General features: G+C 39.6%; 2 non-coding genes across 2 annotated transcripts; both read right to left on the bottom strand.

Annotated features, from left to right (window-relative positions):
* Positions 1–811: 811 nt before the first annotated feature.
* trnaw-cca (transfer RNA tryptophan (anticodon CCA)) lies at positions 812–884 on the bottom strand. Its single transcript has one exon. It is a non-coding gene; the product is annotated as a tRNA-Trp (tRNA).
* A 9,798-nt stretch (positions 885–10,682) lies between these two features.
* On the bottom strand, positions 10,683–10,755 carry trnar-ccg (transfer RNA arginine (anticodon CCG)). Its single transcript has one exon. It is a non-coding gene; the product is annotated as a tRNA-Arg (tRNA).
* Positions 10,756–17,686: the final 6,931 nt, after the last annotated feature.

Raw genomic sequence — 17,686 nt, 5'->3', positions numbered from 1 at the left:
AATAATGTATGTGTTGTGTATACTTATTAGACACTGACTCCAAAATGTACATTTGATATAAACAAACTTGTAACACATAAATATCCGCCACATGAAAATACATTTTAGGAATCTCAAAGCGCTTCCAGAGAAACATCTACTCAAAGTCTGTGTGTTTGCATGAGTCAAAACCAGAGAACAAAAGTCATACGCTGGAGGGATTCCTGCCTTGGATTGCACAATATTTCATTGTTCTGTGCAGCTACCATTACAGGCAAATGTAACAATAACCAATATGGAGAAAATCCCACAACATGAAATCAGAGCTTGTAACTGATCCCATGTGAACAGATCCAATATCCATGGATTGTTTTGAGGATGTTTATGACTCTGGACTAAAAAGCTTGATAATAACTTGAAAGCTTTGTGGCTCGAGTCAACTTCTCTTTTATTCTTCACTGGCAAAACATTTCATTTCATATTAGCAGGGAAACAAGTCATAGCAGAGAAGACAAGCCAGAGGAGGCTAAAGGAAAAATAAGCTGTAGTTGACTGTTCTTGGCTGGAAACTGATGAGTGGCTCCAGATGATTAAGTGGTATTTCAGCTATTTAGGAAATGAATGGACTCGAGGTGACTGTGGATGCAGCTTGAATATTCTGTAAAAGACCCTTGATCTTACATGACAGGGCACCAAAGTCTAACAGCTTTAGAATGGCATGTGACATCCCAAGTATCCATTTGACTTGTCAGAAGGGTTGAGAATGTATTGACACTTTCTATTAGAAATATTAAACAGTGATTAATCACACCGAGTGACTCATATATCACACCAACCCAGGTGGGACATGAACCCACAATCCCCAGCTCTGGAGGCTGATGCCTTATCCATTAGGCCACTGGGTCCTATGCTTATATGTGTAGGCCGGCTCTGATTAGATCTGTTCAGTGACCACTATTGATCAGATCTCACTTTAGGCTTCGTTTTCATGGCAACGTTAACTGACGTGTTTCATATTTGTAAAGTAAAATTACTGGAGTATGTAATTCACTAAATGAAAGGTGCAACCCAATCACGTTGGTGAGCTTATTCAATTATTCCAGTAGGTTTGAGAGGGTCGGGCTCTGTGCTGTGGTGGGTAGTTGAACTGTGCAAGTGGGCGGGGCATTTTCACAGCCGGGGGTCTGATGTTTGTCAGAAATCCCATACGAGGTAAACTAGAAAAAATAAAACTGAACCGAGAAGAGACTTTGGTGAAACAAGCGTCACGTCGACAGCCTGTGTTTTTATTCAGGAACCAGTTGCTTTATCGCCATCAGTTCAGTTTGCAAGTAAATCTCTTTTTCTTACTTAATGTCCAGGGTCAGCTGCTCCTGACAGAATCACGCAGGATATTTATTCTGTTGGATATTTCTGTTGTTTATTCAGAAGACGGCAGTGAAGTAAGCAGTCCCACAATATAGTAAAGGAAACATTTCCATTAACACCCGGAACGTCTCCAAATATCTTAACAGGTCAGATCTCAATGTGCCTTCGATGTGTCTTGGGTGAGTTCACACCTGTACTGTGAGCTGTCCACGTGTTTGAATCACACAAGCACGCATGCTAATAGCAAGCGTGAACAGGCTCAATGATCCACAGACAAAAACAGTTTCTGTTCCGCTGCTATATCATCTGCTTTTGGCTCTGTCAGCACAGTTTATTATTTCTCTGACTGAAATAGTGTATCTCATTTCTTCTATCTTCTAAAGAGCAGCGCTGTAAAAAAGCATCTGAATAAAACAACACCACATAGTTAGAGATGCTTGTTAGAGTAACTCAGATCAGCCACTCCAACATTGACAAATCACTCGCAAATTGTTTTCAACAAGCATATAAAGCCTGCCACACTTTGTCACGGTCACAGTACACAAAGTACTTTGTGTGTGCATTGTTTTCCCATAAAGAAAGTAAAGATGCTGTTTAACATGGCGTGGCATCCCTCAGGCAACAAATCACTTTCACTTTCTTGGACCTCCCCTAACCCCCCACCCCTTTTTCTTTTTTTCTTTTTTTTTTTCCATTTTTAACTGAATACATGTTATTACATGTCTGTCTCCAGATGCACCAGATGAGAAGACTGATTCAAACAATGACCTGCAAAAACACACTTTCTGACCAACTGAAACACATATAAACACACATTACCTGCCCACACACACACACACACACACACACACACACACACACACACACACACACACACACACACACACACACACACACACACACACACACACACACACACACACACACACACACACACACACACACACACACACACACACACACATTAATTCGGTCATTGGTTGGTTGGTTATATAAGGGGTCAGTAATTAGGTTTGACCATAAGCCAGTTGGCATTGTTCAGAGTAGGGCTGACAAAGATTAACATCCCCTGGTGAGGTGGGCGTCTACTCTATGTTGTATTTAATTTCAGATTAAGTCTGTTTTATGATTTTTTTTCTGAATGCTGAGGCTAATTTTCCAGTGCTAGGAGAGGGCTAACGGCAAAGCAGCATATCACTATACAGCAGAGGTACAATACATACTGAGGCAACAATCCAACATCCGATGGAGGTGTGCGCCAACAAAACATATATTCAACCCTTTAGGAGATCCAGAGATGTCGGTGAGCCCCGGAGCTCCAAAGGAGTGTGTCCTCAGGCCAAACATTTCGGTCAGTCAAAAAAGTATTGAAAATGTATGACTGAAAAGTCTGCTTCCAGTCCCACACAGGGTCAAAGTTTTCAGAGGCAACACACATTTGTGAGCGAGAGGTTAAGACATGTGTCAGGGCTCTTCAGATTCGTTCACTTCACCCTCCTTCTTCGTATCTTTGACCTCAAGAAGATTGATGGATACAAAGTGAAATACATGATGTGGTCATGACGACTTTGGCTGTGTTATAAAATGATGTACTTCCCTTAGTACACTAACAGATAGTACTCTTACAAGTTTGGACTGTTACTTGCATAGTATTTTAATTTCCACCAATAAAAGTAGGATTTGAATGCATCACACACCAACATATGTACAGCTTTAATTGTTTTACCCAGAAATAAATGTCTTTTCATGTCTGTCTTTAATGCACACAATGAACACACCGATGGCCTCTGTCCAACAGCAGTATGGTGGTACTTAGTGGAAAATAAACACGCAAATTCTTCATCAGCTGCAGCTTCATCAGACGCCTTAATTTGAAAATCTTTTCGAAATCTACTCCTCCTTTTACGTAGCCAAGATGGTGACCGTTGAGTGTGGATAGTGTCCAGCGTTTCACACTCAATTTTTGGACCGTTTTGAGTGCAACACCTTTTTTGTAGTACACTATATGTTTCCATAGTTGACTGTGAACACACTTATGCACTCAAAATAATGATTGTTGTAAGTACGCTATTTGGAACACAGCAAAGGTGTAAGTCAGCTGCTTGATTTTGCAGCACTTGCTGTGATTCTGGAAGGAATTATTATTGGAAGTCAGCCTTTGAGATTTGATTGTAAGCTTCACAGGTAGATTACATTTAACAAATAATAAAGTGTTTGCATGAAGGCTGCGTGTTAAGTTACCAAAACTGTCTGTGCTTGAATGTCTGTGTTACTATCTCTCTGTTTTCATTTCTCTGTTTGTTTTCCCAGAGCAGGTCCAATATTTTGAAGAGTTGGTATGTCCTTTAATATAAAGAAAAAACACAAACTATAACTTACATTTTAAAACTGCCTACTTGTGTTTTGACGAGCTGAGACGGGTCACGACACCATCAGCCGGTTTGAGTTTACACTGCTGCAACTTTTCCCTGCCACATTCTTAAACAGTTTAGTCTGGTTGTGAATCTTTGGTCTTGTTCGTTGTTTAATGACAACTACAACTCACAAGTCTTCAATGCTACGCTGTTTTCTTACATGAATTAAAAAAAAAAACATCTTGCATAAAAGTCCATATTAGTAGTTATACATTTTGAAGAGACCTTTTGAGGACGCTGGCTGTGGACTTGTGGCGCTCTAGTCAAACTGCTCCTTTCTTTGGGGTTGGCCTGGAGTTTAGAGAGGCAGATTTTGTTATAAATATGATTAGCATGCAGAAATGAGTAGTAGTAAATAGGTAAAATGCTATTTGAAACAAGGGCATTCAAATTATATACATACATACCTGAGCCTGGCTTTTTAGGCAGAGGGCAGGTGGGTAGAGCCATTAAGGTGGGGCTGCTCTTTAACAGTCTCACGGTCTGATTTCTGCTCTCCACCCCACTAGTTGTATAGCACAGGGTTTTTTTGCTCTGCTCACAGGTCGGGACTTCAAAGCTGGCTTTTTCTTCCACTCTTCCCAGATGGCAACACCCAGCCTCCTCGCATCTCCTCTGTGCCTCCTTTTTCAGACTGAACGTGGGCTCCTTCTCCACCATCATCACTGTATTCCACTCAAGCCCTACTTTCTGCTTTTGGTCTTCTTTTTGTTTCTCCAGGTCCTTTGTGTAATTTGCCCTCCTCTCCTCCTCTGTCATCCCCTCCTCCACAGGTATTTCTTCCTGTCTTCGCAATCTTTCTTTTTCATCCAGAGCTTCTGTTTTTCTGCGCTCCATCTCCATTTCCCTCAACTCTCTTAACATCACTGTTCTTCTGTCCTTTGCTGTCAGTTTCCTGATTCTACTGACAACCTCCATTTCAGTTTTGAGTTGACTGTGGTGCTGTGACATTATGTTATGATGAACACATCCAAGTTGGTTTGTTTGGAGTCTATTGGGAGGGTTTTTGTTTAAATTCTGTAAGAATCCTCACTTCTAGCATTTTTTGAAAATGCAACCGAGAAGTTGGGCGCCAACGACAGCGGGAACTTTGGCTTTGTTGCTATGTGATGTGGTGGGTCAGGTAACTAGTGAGCTAGTGAGAGCCATGAGAAGCTACTGTCACACTTTCATATTGGAAACACAGGTAGTTTGGAGCTTTGACAGTGTAAAAAAAAAAAAGTCTTCATAGTGCTGTTAGAGCCTCATTGTTGCATCAAAAGTCAAATCCGTTTCAAGCCCGAGGGTTTTTTTGGGCACCAAAAACTTTCTTCAGAGGGTCCTTTAAAGTGTTGCCTCCAAATAGTCACCAAGAAAAGTTTTAGAAGACCAACTTTCATTAGTCGTTTACAGGGGAAAAAAAAACAAACAACAACAAAATAAAACTCAAATTGCACCTTGTCAGAGATGTTATGAATAACGTACATTTCCATTTTTCACTGCAGGGTTTTTCCAGACAGTAAAAGCTAGTTACCGCACACTCACAAACACAAACACACACAGACCACAGACTGCAGGTCCTAATATGCCCTGTCTGTCATTATGGCGTTGACACAGATACTATTAGACTATGACAAGAAACTGAAATAAATATTCCGGCACATTCAGAGTCATCACTGCTTTTGTCATTAGCATTGTCGCCCGTAGGCTGCGGTTCATACGTTCACTTATAAAATTGTATTTTAAAGGCTCAGTATTATCGTTTTGCATTTCTTTGTAATGTAGCAGAGTTTGCAATGTTACGTATTAACTTAAAACTAATTTTTTATTCTCCCAAAATATATATTTAATCAAATTAACAAAATTTAAGTGGGACTATTGGCTTGAACTGAGGACTATTAGTCGACCAGGAGAATCTCTGCTTAGGGGCAGCCTTAGTCCTATATCCACCTGTGTTGAACTGGAACCCAACAGACTTTGCTTGGCTGGTTTTGTTGTTCAAACTTCCTCGTACCTAACACGTGGCATCTGTCCAGACATTTTTTTTCTCTCCAAAAACTGGATTCAGTGTCTTATCAATAACCACATGGGTTGCCGAAGGGTGTAGTAAAATTTTAACTGAGAACCTCTTACACAATACCCATTATTTTTTATTCACTCGTGTAAGTGTCAAATATGCAGTTGCCTTTGGCTATGGCTGAGAAAAGGCTACTTTATGAATTTAATTCAAGCTATTGTCTCCGTAGCTGTGAAGCACGATGACTCAGTATGAATCACAGCATCTTGGAAGGGAATGACCGGATGTTCACTCTGAATTTGAGAGAGAGGACAAACCTCTGACAATGACCTCTTCAATAGGAGGGAACTCTGGGTTGAGATTCAAGCATTTAGGCCAAGTATGAAAATTCCCTGAGATGAAATGATAGGATTTAACAATTCTAAAGAGCCTCTCTGACCTCAATACATCGACCACGTAGGTCTCATATTTTACATTGCTCAACTGAACAGCTATATTAACTCTGATTGGTCAAGTTCAAAAACACAAAAGTGCTGCAGGGGAAATTCAAATCTGACAATTTCATAATAATAATGACAAAAATATAGCCGCAAGCGGCAATTAACATGATCCAAGCAAATTGTAAGCAGTAGAAGACAAGAGGCTAACAAAAGTAAACCACATGCACACACTGCTGCCCAGTTGTCCCTGTCCACTATTGGATTTGATTCATGCATCTTCGGGGCAATAGAGATGTTGACTTAAAGACTGCGCCACCGGTGAGTCATGCATTTTCACAACCATATCGTAACTTGAGGGAAAGATTTTACATGTGCGAAAAAAATGACATATCATTCTGATGATGTCAGGTGTATTGTAGTAAAGTTAGCAGCATGGTGGTGCAGTGGTCAGCAGCGAAGGAATCAAGCTCTGCCGGAGGCTTTTCTCCGTGAAGTTGGATCAAATGTTTTGGGCAATTCAAAATGTTGTGCACACAGTACATATTACAAGAAGATATAGAATATCATTATGGGCTCACCTTTTGACCAAACTGAACCCCTTTGAAAATGACATCTCGTCTCCAAAGAATGTCCGTGTCAGTTTTGGTGGCATTTGAATAAAGATTTGTGGAGTTATACATGTTGAGTGTGACAAATACAGTGACGGACTTCTGAATTGACCATATTTTGCAGTGAGTCAAAGTTTTGTCACAATGCAGAGGATGTCCTGAAAAAAAATTCTGTGAAAGTTTTTATATCTGACAACCTTGTAGAACTTACTGTTAGAGGTTAGCACATCACATACATCTTAATAAACAGGGTCAGACACAAACTAAAGTCTGCTCAGCCCTTGCTATAATATTGGGGGTATAGCCAAAGGCTTGTGTGAGTGTGTGGTAATAACTTTGCCCACAGCAACGTGAAACCCACTTAATCTCCATCTAGTAGTTTGCTTGCTGTCCTCAGAGCTAAGAGATTAAAACATCTTCACTGCACTCACTGAACCTTGAACACATGGCCTTGCAGTGGTGTAAGCAGTGTCCTCGCACATGATGGGATCCACAAACCAATTTTTCACAGTTATGGAAGAACTGAGTACACGTCATGGTTGCAGGCTAAGATGGAGTGCATTTATCATCATAACTCAAACAAAGAAGCGACAAATAAACACACACAGGAGCATGAAGGGAAGCGGCTGTCTTCTTGACAAACACCACAAGAGAGGGAGAAAGTTGCATTACATCCTACGCAACACTTAAGTTTTATCATGCTTCTATAAACCACGAGTCCTACTGAACTCTGAGAGCGCTAAAGTTTATCCCATTACATACATTACCAATCAATTAATCAATCTGACTTTATTTGCAAAACATTTTTCATACAAATGGCATGTGACACCAAGTGCTTTACAGTGAAAACAACCCCCCCCCCCCCACACACACACACACACACACACACACACACACACACACACACACACACACACACACACACACACACACACACACACACACACACACACACACACACACACACACACACACACACACACGCAATTAATAAATACATTGTAGTGAACACACCCAGTGAAGTTCCCAGAGGAACTCATGAAATGCTATCTGTCACAGATCTGTAATGAGGAAACACCAGAGGCAGGGGTTAGAGTTCAATAAAATACTAAAATAAAGTACACAGTTATGCCGACTGATAAAACCAATGAAAATGCGTAAATAAATAGTCAAATAAATCACCAAAATTCACTTAAAAGTTAAATAAAATACTAAAACTACTACTACTAAGGTTTAATGTGTGAATAGATATTTGAATGAATACATAAAATAGATACAATTCAAGTAAAGGTCCGACCAAAAAGGCATGGTCCTGAGTTTACATTACAATGTACATACATGATGCAAACAAAAGCCAACTGCTTTGAAAAAAACAGCATTATTTGACACTTCTGTGGATGCTGAAGAGCTGTTTCTCGAAACTTGAAATTGCTCATCATGGCACCAGAACCAACAAAGTGACATGAATATAGCTACCATCAGCTGTCCATCTTTCCCCACTCCAACCCTTTAAAAAATACTACTGTCAGATTTATGGTGTTGAACAGAGACGTTTACAAGCGTCTTTTATTTGGTTCCACTATTCTTTTTCCACTGCTACTGAAGCGCTGGACACGAGTTGTCTGTATGTCTTTCAGTCTTTTCCTCTTCCTTAAATGTGAAATCACTGAATTTTTTAATATTGGCTGTGCTTCGTGCCCCATATGTCTCCTGTTGGTGGTCTTTTGTGGATCATTCTCAACGAAATAGCTCTTCAGTTCACAACAAGGTCATAGTTTTATGTGAACTTCAGCTTTCCTTTCACTCTCTGTTCATGCTAATATTTAGATTGAATCCAGCATCCAGTGCATCTGGAGTATATGTCTGAGCTGAAGTGGTGCATAAAGGGAAGGTTTTGCCTTTTGATAGAGCAGAGTAATCAGGGCATCATCAGAGTAATCAGAAGTCATTATCTGTGGACAAACACGTGTAACATAACAATCTATTCTACAACTGCGACACACACTATTAAAAAACAAACTGACTGACTTACATTGCCACAGAACCAATAACCAGCTGCCTGGACATGTAACTTTCTCTGGATTGACAATGGTTAATCGCCCTCTCCAAAACTGGCAGCTGGGAAACCCCACTGGTGGGATAGGAGTCGGCCCGATTCAGTGGAGTTCAGTCAGAGCTACTCACAGACCTCTGACTAAACATCAAATGGAAAACATTGTTCAAGATCAGTCCTGCACATAAAGCAGTCCAGTTCAATAATGGAACAGTAACAACCATATGGGTCAAATTTGACAGTGGTGGAGTGAAAAACGCCAACAGGCATCGACTGACCTGCAGCTTTTCTTTGGCTTTTTTTTTTTTTTTTTTTTTTTACTTTAAAGTCTAAACTAATGCTAATGATTGAAATAAGTCATACAATTTTTTAATGAAACTTTGAAAAATGCAACAGACACAAAGTGTTGAGTTGTGTTTCAAACAGGTTTATTGTATTGAAGATTCTATCTGACTGTTTCTGACTCAAACTTGTGATGCATGTTTCCATGCTGAAAAACACAGCCAAGTAGCTTTTTTTTTTTTTCCATTTTTCAAAAGTAGGTTTTGTTTCTCCATCTCTCCATTGCTCCCCTGGGCTCCTCTCCCTCAATGATAGGTTAAACAGCTGAAGGCTGCGAGTGTTTTCGCTGTGGTTTAGATTCATCTTGGGAGTAGCAGTTAGAATGGGAGAGAAGGAGGACGTGGGAGGAGGATGTTTAGAGTGTGCAAGAGGTCTAGCAAGGAAACGTGAAGGGAGAGGGAAAGACAAAAGACGGACTAAACGCAACAAAGTTTTAAGCTCATATTTTCCACAGGTCATTTATTTGCATGCTCATAAAGCGCTGAAGTCTGTCCCCTTGTTCTTGTTATCTTCCAGCAAATGTCTGCAGCTCGATTGATTTTTTTTAAAATAGACTTCCTTGTATCGATATTTCAGAGGAACTAAAATATGAGTCTCCATGACTGCATGAACACCACAGCAACCATGATTGTCCATCTTTGGCTGCTTTGTTTTTCCTCGAGAAATGAATGGTTGGAGGAGATCATTGAGTATGAAGACAACATTAAGTTAAAGAAAGCTGCAGCTATTTTCAGTAACAAATGCCAAGCCAAAGCCACTTTTAAACCTATGCCTTATGCCAAGTCCAAGGTTCTTGATTCAGGGGACATGTTGAGAGAAATTTGTATGTCCTGTGTTTGTTTAAAAGCTGAGGCGGTATTAAAAGTTTACAAGGAACAGTATACAAATAATGTATTTATTCACCCAGAAAAACTAAGGAACATGTTTTAGCTCTTCAGAGAGCCTGATAAAAGAAACCATGAATAATAAAACACTTATATTTCTAAACTTCACATGTGAGAAAAAGTGGAAATCTTAAGTGAAATCTGATCCGCAGACGCTGTACATAAACTACTGCTCACTGATTTAGCAGATCAACAACTAAGCAGGCATCCAGACTATAGACAGCATATAAAAGTGGGCGTAGCTTTAAAAAAATTACAGACTTCAAATACAATGTCACCAGTGGCACCAGCCTCTGGAGCTGGGGATTGTGGGTTCAAGTCCTGCCTGGGTGGTTCTTTAGATTTCTTTCATGAAATACAAAGTGAAGTTGTTATGGTGTCATTCGCTAAAGTCAATTAGCTTTTTATTTTCTGAGCGGTCCATCTGAAGGGGGCAGTCAGGTGTCTGCTATCGGTGGGCGCCACTGGTTCCTCACACAGGTCCTTCTGGTCACTTCTGGCTCCAAACTTACAAGATTTGCGCTTGCTGAAACAGGATTGTTGACCGGTGAAATTGGTTGATCCTAGAAGCATGACATAATACAAACTCAGGGCTCTGCGACCCAGGTGGGACTTGAACCCACAATCCCCAGCTCCGGAGGCTGGTGCCTTATCCATTAGGCCACTGGGCCACTGAAGTGGTTATGTGTCTTGGGTGTTACGGTCACAAATGGACAGAGCTGCGTACACCTGTTCACACATTGAACAGGTGTACACATTGATCATGGGTCTCCAAATGTGTTCCAAGTCACCAGGGGTCATCTTCCCCGGTTTATATGCAAATAAATATGTACATTATGTAAAGAAACAAGTGAGTAGAGAAGAGTTGAAGTATTTCTGAGAAACATTTGGAGGATCCTTTCATGTCAGACAAACTTGTCAAGATGAGGACATTTTCAGCCTTGAGGTGAAGGACAGCCTATAGCCCCTGCAACAGGAAGCAGTGTGTTTGTGTAGGTTCAGTTTAAAGAGTCTCATTTTGCAACTCTCTTTTCCTTACTTGACATGATGCTATTTAATTTTCTATTTTCCTTTTTATTTAAAAGAAAAAAGGTGGACAACATGGACATTAGAGCACCAGCTTGAATAGATGTGTGCCACAGTATGCAGTATTGGTGCATGTGTGTTTATAGGTAACACATCAGTCAGAGAGTAAAAAAGAGAAAGCAGTGTAGCTGAAAGGGCAATGACAATAGAACATGAAGGTGATTTCATTGAGAGTCTTGAGGTATGTGTGTGTGTCCTGAGCAAAACCAAAACGCAAAACCAAAATTTGCCAGAGAGAAATCATAGGAAATCTAAACATTAAAAAACTCAGCAGCACACAAGCATATGATGAGTCATCATAAAACCTTGACTGTGCTCTTGTTTGTGTGCAGCAGTGACAGACAGAAATTTGAAATAGTTTAATAAACACCTTTTATATTGTTCAGGGTTAATTAAAGAAATACTTTTTTTTTCTAATTTATAAGAGCAAGAATCATTGTAGCATTTTTCATTTGTTTTCTACAAATTTGCTGTCCTCTTGGAAGAACACCTAGATTTTCTACAACGTAGATTTTTTTTTAACATTATTTTTGCAAGGTTGTGTCCATCTTATCTTGGTGCATTTACAAAATAATTTTTGGTCATTTTAATTTCTCTGAAGAGGTTTTACAAAAAAAAAGAGAAGAAAAAAGATATTGGCTGTTAAAAACTTTTCAAAAGTAAGTTTTTCACATCCCTAAAATATTGGATTTAACAGGATGAAGATTACAGAAAGACGGGAGTTACGAGCTCATGAAAAATATGGTATTGGAATAGGAAGAAGATGAGGGTTTTGATAATGTTGAGTGTTCACATTAGAAAAATGGCAAAATGAAGCACACTGAAAGATGTTTGAGTTTGGTGTGGATGAGAATTCTTGTTTTACAATCCAGTGCCCAATGAATGAAGACGGGAGATTATCAGGAGCAGAAACAAATTGTTTAACTAATGACAGTTTGACTTAGACATTTTTTGGTGGACAATGGGGCTATCTCATTATCTATTCAGTCATGGGACATTCAGAGAGCGATTCGTAGAGTGATGTCCCAGATAGATGTTGGAGATGGGGCAGGAGCCCCTGGATCCTATAGATGCTGGTGGTGTTGGAGTTGCCTATGCAGATTTCAAAATTTGTGTTTATGTAGCGCAGAATCACAACATCTCAGGGTACTTAAGACAGGAAACCAACAAATCCCAAATAAGTAACAGCTGGAGGGAAAAACTCCTTTTTAACATCATTTTACATTTTACAACATTTTATCTGCTTCGACCGGTTGTGGATCGGAGATCGGAGATGACCAACTGTATCAAGTGCATCAGCAGGTCTGAAAGGCAGAATGATAGAATTACAATAATATATAAGGAGCAGTGAAACTGATTTGTTCAAAAGTACAGGCATAGGATCATTGGGCAATTATGGGGACGACAAGATTGTGAATGAGTGATGAGAAAGCAGACGTGACGGAGAAGATAGCACAGCAGGATTAATTGACTGAGGTGCAAATGAGCCATGATGTGAGGTCACAGATCTTCCTCCCTGACATTACGTATACACTTCATTTACAAGTCATGAGTGAGTCTCAAAGCTATAATTTCACCATGTTAACATATGTGCAATTAGCATAGTGAATATGCTCAACTTTCTTGTACCTGCTGTAAAATTATTTCACTTTGGACCCAACAGACAGTAGCCAGATCGACCCATTGAGGATTGTACCCAGTTTCTGCCTCCTAATGGGCGTAGACCTCGGCTTAATTTGGAAACTTTTGGAGCAGCTTTTAACCAATCAGCACTGACCACCATATCGTTATATGGACAGAAGCTCTTCCACCGCCACCATCTACTTCAACTTTATTGCAACCCCACTGGTCGCTTTTCAGAGTGGCTGAGCAAACATTAATGCAAACAGAGTTTTCAGACTGTAATCGCAGCAAAAAAAAACTGAAGCCGTGAGCAACAGCTGGGCAGAGCCAGGCTGAACTGACAGTAGTCTACAAAAAAACTGCAACAGATCTGATTACCTCACACTCTAATCCGACATGCTGCAGTAATCAGACCAAATAGAAGAGATGCGTTTTTTCCATGAGCATGCAGGAGTCCTTTACGAGTCAGAAATGAATCTGGAATTTGTCATTGACCATCATTTATGTACAGTGAAGCAGTGAAGCTCTAAGTGTAACTTTTGTGAAAAGGTCACCACAATGACTGAACAGCTGACATCACCACCCACCACAAAATTATGATTTATACTGTGAAAAGACGCACAGACATTTATGTGTCCCAATTTTACATTGGCAGAAGGTTTTTAAAATCAGCAGTTTTACTCCAGTTAATACTGTACATTAATCTCTTGCAAATGCCAGAACAGTATATGAGATGAGTATGAGATTGGTATGAGTATGTATGATGGAAATGGGTCAGAAGATAGGAGTTCGCTGGGGAATAGGAAAAATGACATAAAGAAGAAGCTGAGGGAACAGTAATATGAAATATCAGAAAATGCCTAGAAAGAGGAGGAGATGGCAGAGCAACAAGAGGGAGAGGGCAGATAGGACACAAAAAGAGAATACAAAGAGGGAAATGTGAGAGAAAGGAGACAGAGGGTGAGGAAAAAGGGTTCAAAGTTACTTTAAAAAAAAAAAGATGAAAAATTAGGAATATAGGAGGAGGATATGGAAATTAAACAGATAGACAAAAAATGACCCCAAAGCCACGGGATGGAAAGCTCTATAAAGGCAAGCTCCAATCAAATTGACAGCATGACGGGGAGATGAAAAGAACTAAATGATGTGAGGGAGTGGGCGTGGAGAGCGAAGAGGACAGGAGATGACAGACGGAGGGAAGAGGAGAAAATTGGATTGAAAGAGTGAGGGAGATATTCGAGTGAAAACAGGAGAGAGGAAGAAAAATGGTGGGCGCAGCAAGATAGAGAATGAGGGGGTGTTACGTGCAGTAAAGTCCAGTGAGATCTCTGAATAGTCAGACACAAGATACATGATAGTTTAAACAACTATTCCAGACAATATGACTCCAGAAGCGTGCATTCGAATGCAGCTTTTCAGTCACTGCAACACAAGCGATCAAATTATTTTGAACAGGTTATTAAGTCCAGATCTAATAAAATACCAGATATATTTAGAAGAAAAACAAAAGAAAACATTCAGTATTTTCTTATTAGATGACAAATTACATTTACTGTCTCCAAATAGAATTTGTCTTCACTTAAAGGATTCATAGTGACTGATAAAATCAGTAAAACATGGCTTATATAAAAACCTTTTTACTTTAAGCATTAAAAAAAAAAAAAAAAAAAAAGAAGTCATCCCTGAAGTCATCGCCATCGACTTTACATCAAAAAAGAGAAGTAATGGAGCATTTTCTTCGTCATTATGTGATTTGTAGAGCCGCAGGATGTTTAGTGAATACAATATTGTGGTCACTTCTTTCTTCATCACTTTCCTGAAGTCAGTTGTACAAAGATGTTTTGATATTTGTCTTTTATGGAGGGATGTTTCTTTTTTTTTTTAAATGTCTCACCCTTAATGTCTGATTCTTAACCTTACCAGAATGTTTTGGTAATGAAAAGATATTGTTGTATTTAATAAATTGGTTCATACAGTCTCTGACAGTGTTTGCATTAAATAGCTGAGTATCAGTGGCAGAAAGTAAAGCTAAAGTAAACACACTGGTAAAATGTTGTCCCTCCTGGCTGATCCTACAGAAATGAGCTCAATCACACTGCTTTTATGATTTTATTGGTTCTATATGTGCAGGTGAGTGTAACAGATCTGTGTTTTTGGAGCTTTCAGTGTTTTTGTGTCAGAGTGGAGTTGATTCAATTCAGCTCTCTGGTCATTGACGTTTTATTGTCTTCGTATTATTTGTATTTAGTAGTGCTGCCGTGTTAGACCTTTATTTTACTCTAAGGTATCCGAGCGATCACTCCTGTTTACATGCTTAAAGGAGACACAATACTTTAAAAGCTGCAGTCTCGTGCATTAAACTAAATTAAAGTTCAATAAGATGCAACTAAATATAGTAGATAGGATTAATTGCTAAACAATTTTTACAGTGATCATGTATTTGATTACATCTAATTTTACAGGTTTACCTAATAAACTACTTTACATCCCTGTTGCTTAGCCTCCACTGACATAAACATAATTCGGTTTCACCTTCCCACTGCAGTGCTTGGATTACAGTCTAATTAGCAAGCAAATGGGTAAAACGGCTGTTTATAAAAGCGTAAAAAGGTTTTGGGCACTAAAAGCAAAAATTCTTACAGCAACGATGCCTTGATTTGGCATCAAGTCAATGTTTGGTGTAAGCACCACATCTCCTCGGTACACTTGCACACTGTATGTACACCGCTTCACCTACAGGAAGTGACACATCTCAACTAAATTAATTGAAAGACTCCCTGTGAAGCCCACTAATTTGCTCTCCTCTCAGTTTTCACAATGAACCAATCAGCTCGTCACATGACAGACCAACAAAGTCACAGGAAGTCACATCTGCGGCCAAGTCATGGAGCCCTCTGATCCCTCTGTTCATGGTAACTATGAACACACGCAGAAGAAAGAAAAATGAAGAACATTTTGTGCCAAGTCAGGGCAATAGATTTAGAGTGAGTGATACAAGACTTCCCTCTTTCAGTAATCAACATTAAGATGCTTTTAGGAAACGCACTCTAACACTGTGCTCCAGTTCTTCTGATGTTTTTATGTGTTTTGTCATTTTTGAATCATCCCCAGTGGAGCTGTAGCTCGGACACAAAAAAGCGTCAAGTTCAAAGAGTTTTGTCACTAATTGAATTCCATAACTGAGTGTTTATGTCAGAACTGAATAAAATTCAATTATAAATGTTAGAAAGGATAGTTTCATTATTTTTTCATCGAAAGAAAATAAAAAAGCATCAAAAACTCATCTGCTTGAAACGACCCAGCACATATGTCTTTGTTTACATGAACCATTTATTATGTCAAGCAATGTTTTATGCTCACCTATTAACCCAAAAAAGAGGAATATTCAGATTGTCTATCATCTGTTTGTCAGCAGGACCACTCTAAAGACTCACTGTGATCGATGCCCTTGTTTCAGTCGAACCCTGATGATGCGAATGCCACAATCGCCCCTAAAGACGTACCTCATTCATCGTAAATGTGGTTGCCTCTGAAGATGACTCAATATATGTTTCAACCTCAAATAAGAGTTTATATAAATAATAAGACACTCCTAAACCCGCCGAGTCTCCCCAGGAGTCTATGTTGGGAAGAACAGGAAAAGGCAACTACAAACTGAACCAAATAAAACACATTCTCAAGTTCTGCCAACCTGCCCGACGGTGACGGACAGACTGAACTTCATGTTGTCTCCACTTTATGTTGAATATTTCTTGTGTTGTTGTGTAACAATATGGGGTTTATTTTTTATTCAACGAAGCAAAACATTTTTGATGGGGAACAATTTCCATTTTATTTGCCCACTCAGGGTCAGGGAGCCACGTATTGGACAACGCAGTCCCACACAGTCAGGATCATTACTGCATGGGTCAGTTGTATTGTGTTATTAAGTTTAGCTGAAGGCTAAATCCATGTTGTTTACAAGGTCTCCTCAAAGGTCTACCTCCCAGTGAGAGAAATGTCAACCAATATTATACTGCTGTGTGTGTGTAATACGAACCAAACAGCAGGTAGGTGTAGAGTTACTTAAACTCTGCACAGAATGCACTCACCTTAATCCATATACCCGACCTGATAACACCAGCTTAAACCTGATCCTGATTCCAGTCATTACGCTTCTACCACTAACAGATTTCAGGCTCACTCAAACTGGACATCAACATCTCAACCCAAACTAGGATTTTCACTGTAACCCTGACAGAAAGAAATATATAAATACAGAGTCCCCTAACCTCATGAATTTATAATAAAAAGAAATTGAGTGAGAGTTAAAATTCAAACAGTCAGGGCAAATTGCGCCAAGGATCAAAGCAGACCTTCTCTTCACCAGGATTTAAGCAAAGCGGGTAATGTAATGAACAAAACTCCAATAATCTGTCGCCAAAAGCATTGCATAATGTTGGCCTTCCCTCTGCAGGATAATATCATATCTCATAAGAGGGGTGATGAAAAAGTATAGAGACCCATCTTTCATGCTTTGCCTGAAGGCAATTTGCAAACGCACGATAGAACTCGAATGTTGATAATCTGACCCTGTGGGACGAATTCAAGGCGCCCAACCACGCGAATGTCAAAGAAAACCTAGCTGGTTGGGCTGCTGACACTCTGCCCTTGTTGAAATGTCCCTCAGAACAACTTGCCCAGCTCAATGCTTCATTGCCGTTGGCTTTCTGAAGCCTTTCAAGAGTCTGTTGTTGATTTCCTAATTTTGACACAAGATTTTAGGTGAGCCCTCTGCTGAAGTCTGTGGTGAAATCACACCCGCACACTTACCAATGTCACAAAAACGAATTTAACACAAGTGCTGATGTCTATAAAGCTTGAAATACTTACAAAAGTTATTGCTTCCTAATG

The sequence above is a fragment of the Brachyistius frenatus genome, unplaced genomic scaffold, assembly GCF_029030835.1.
Source record: "Brachyistius frenatus isolate BFR_SWC_R1_liver_20210118 unplaced genomic scaffold, ASM2903083v1 Contig_7, whole genome shotgun sequence".
Classification (NCBI taxonomy): Eukaryota; Metazoa; Chordata; class Actinopteri; family Embiotocidae; genus Brachyistius; species Brachyistius frenatus.
The sequence above is the reverse complement of the archived record's forward strand: the minus strand, read 5'-3'. Positions and strand labels throughout refer to the sequence as shown.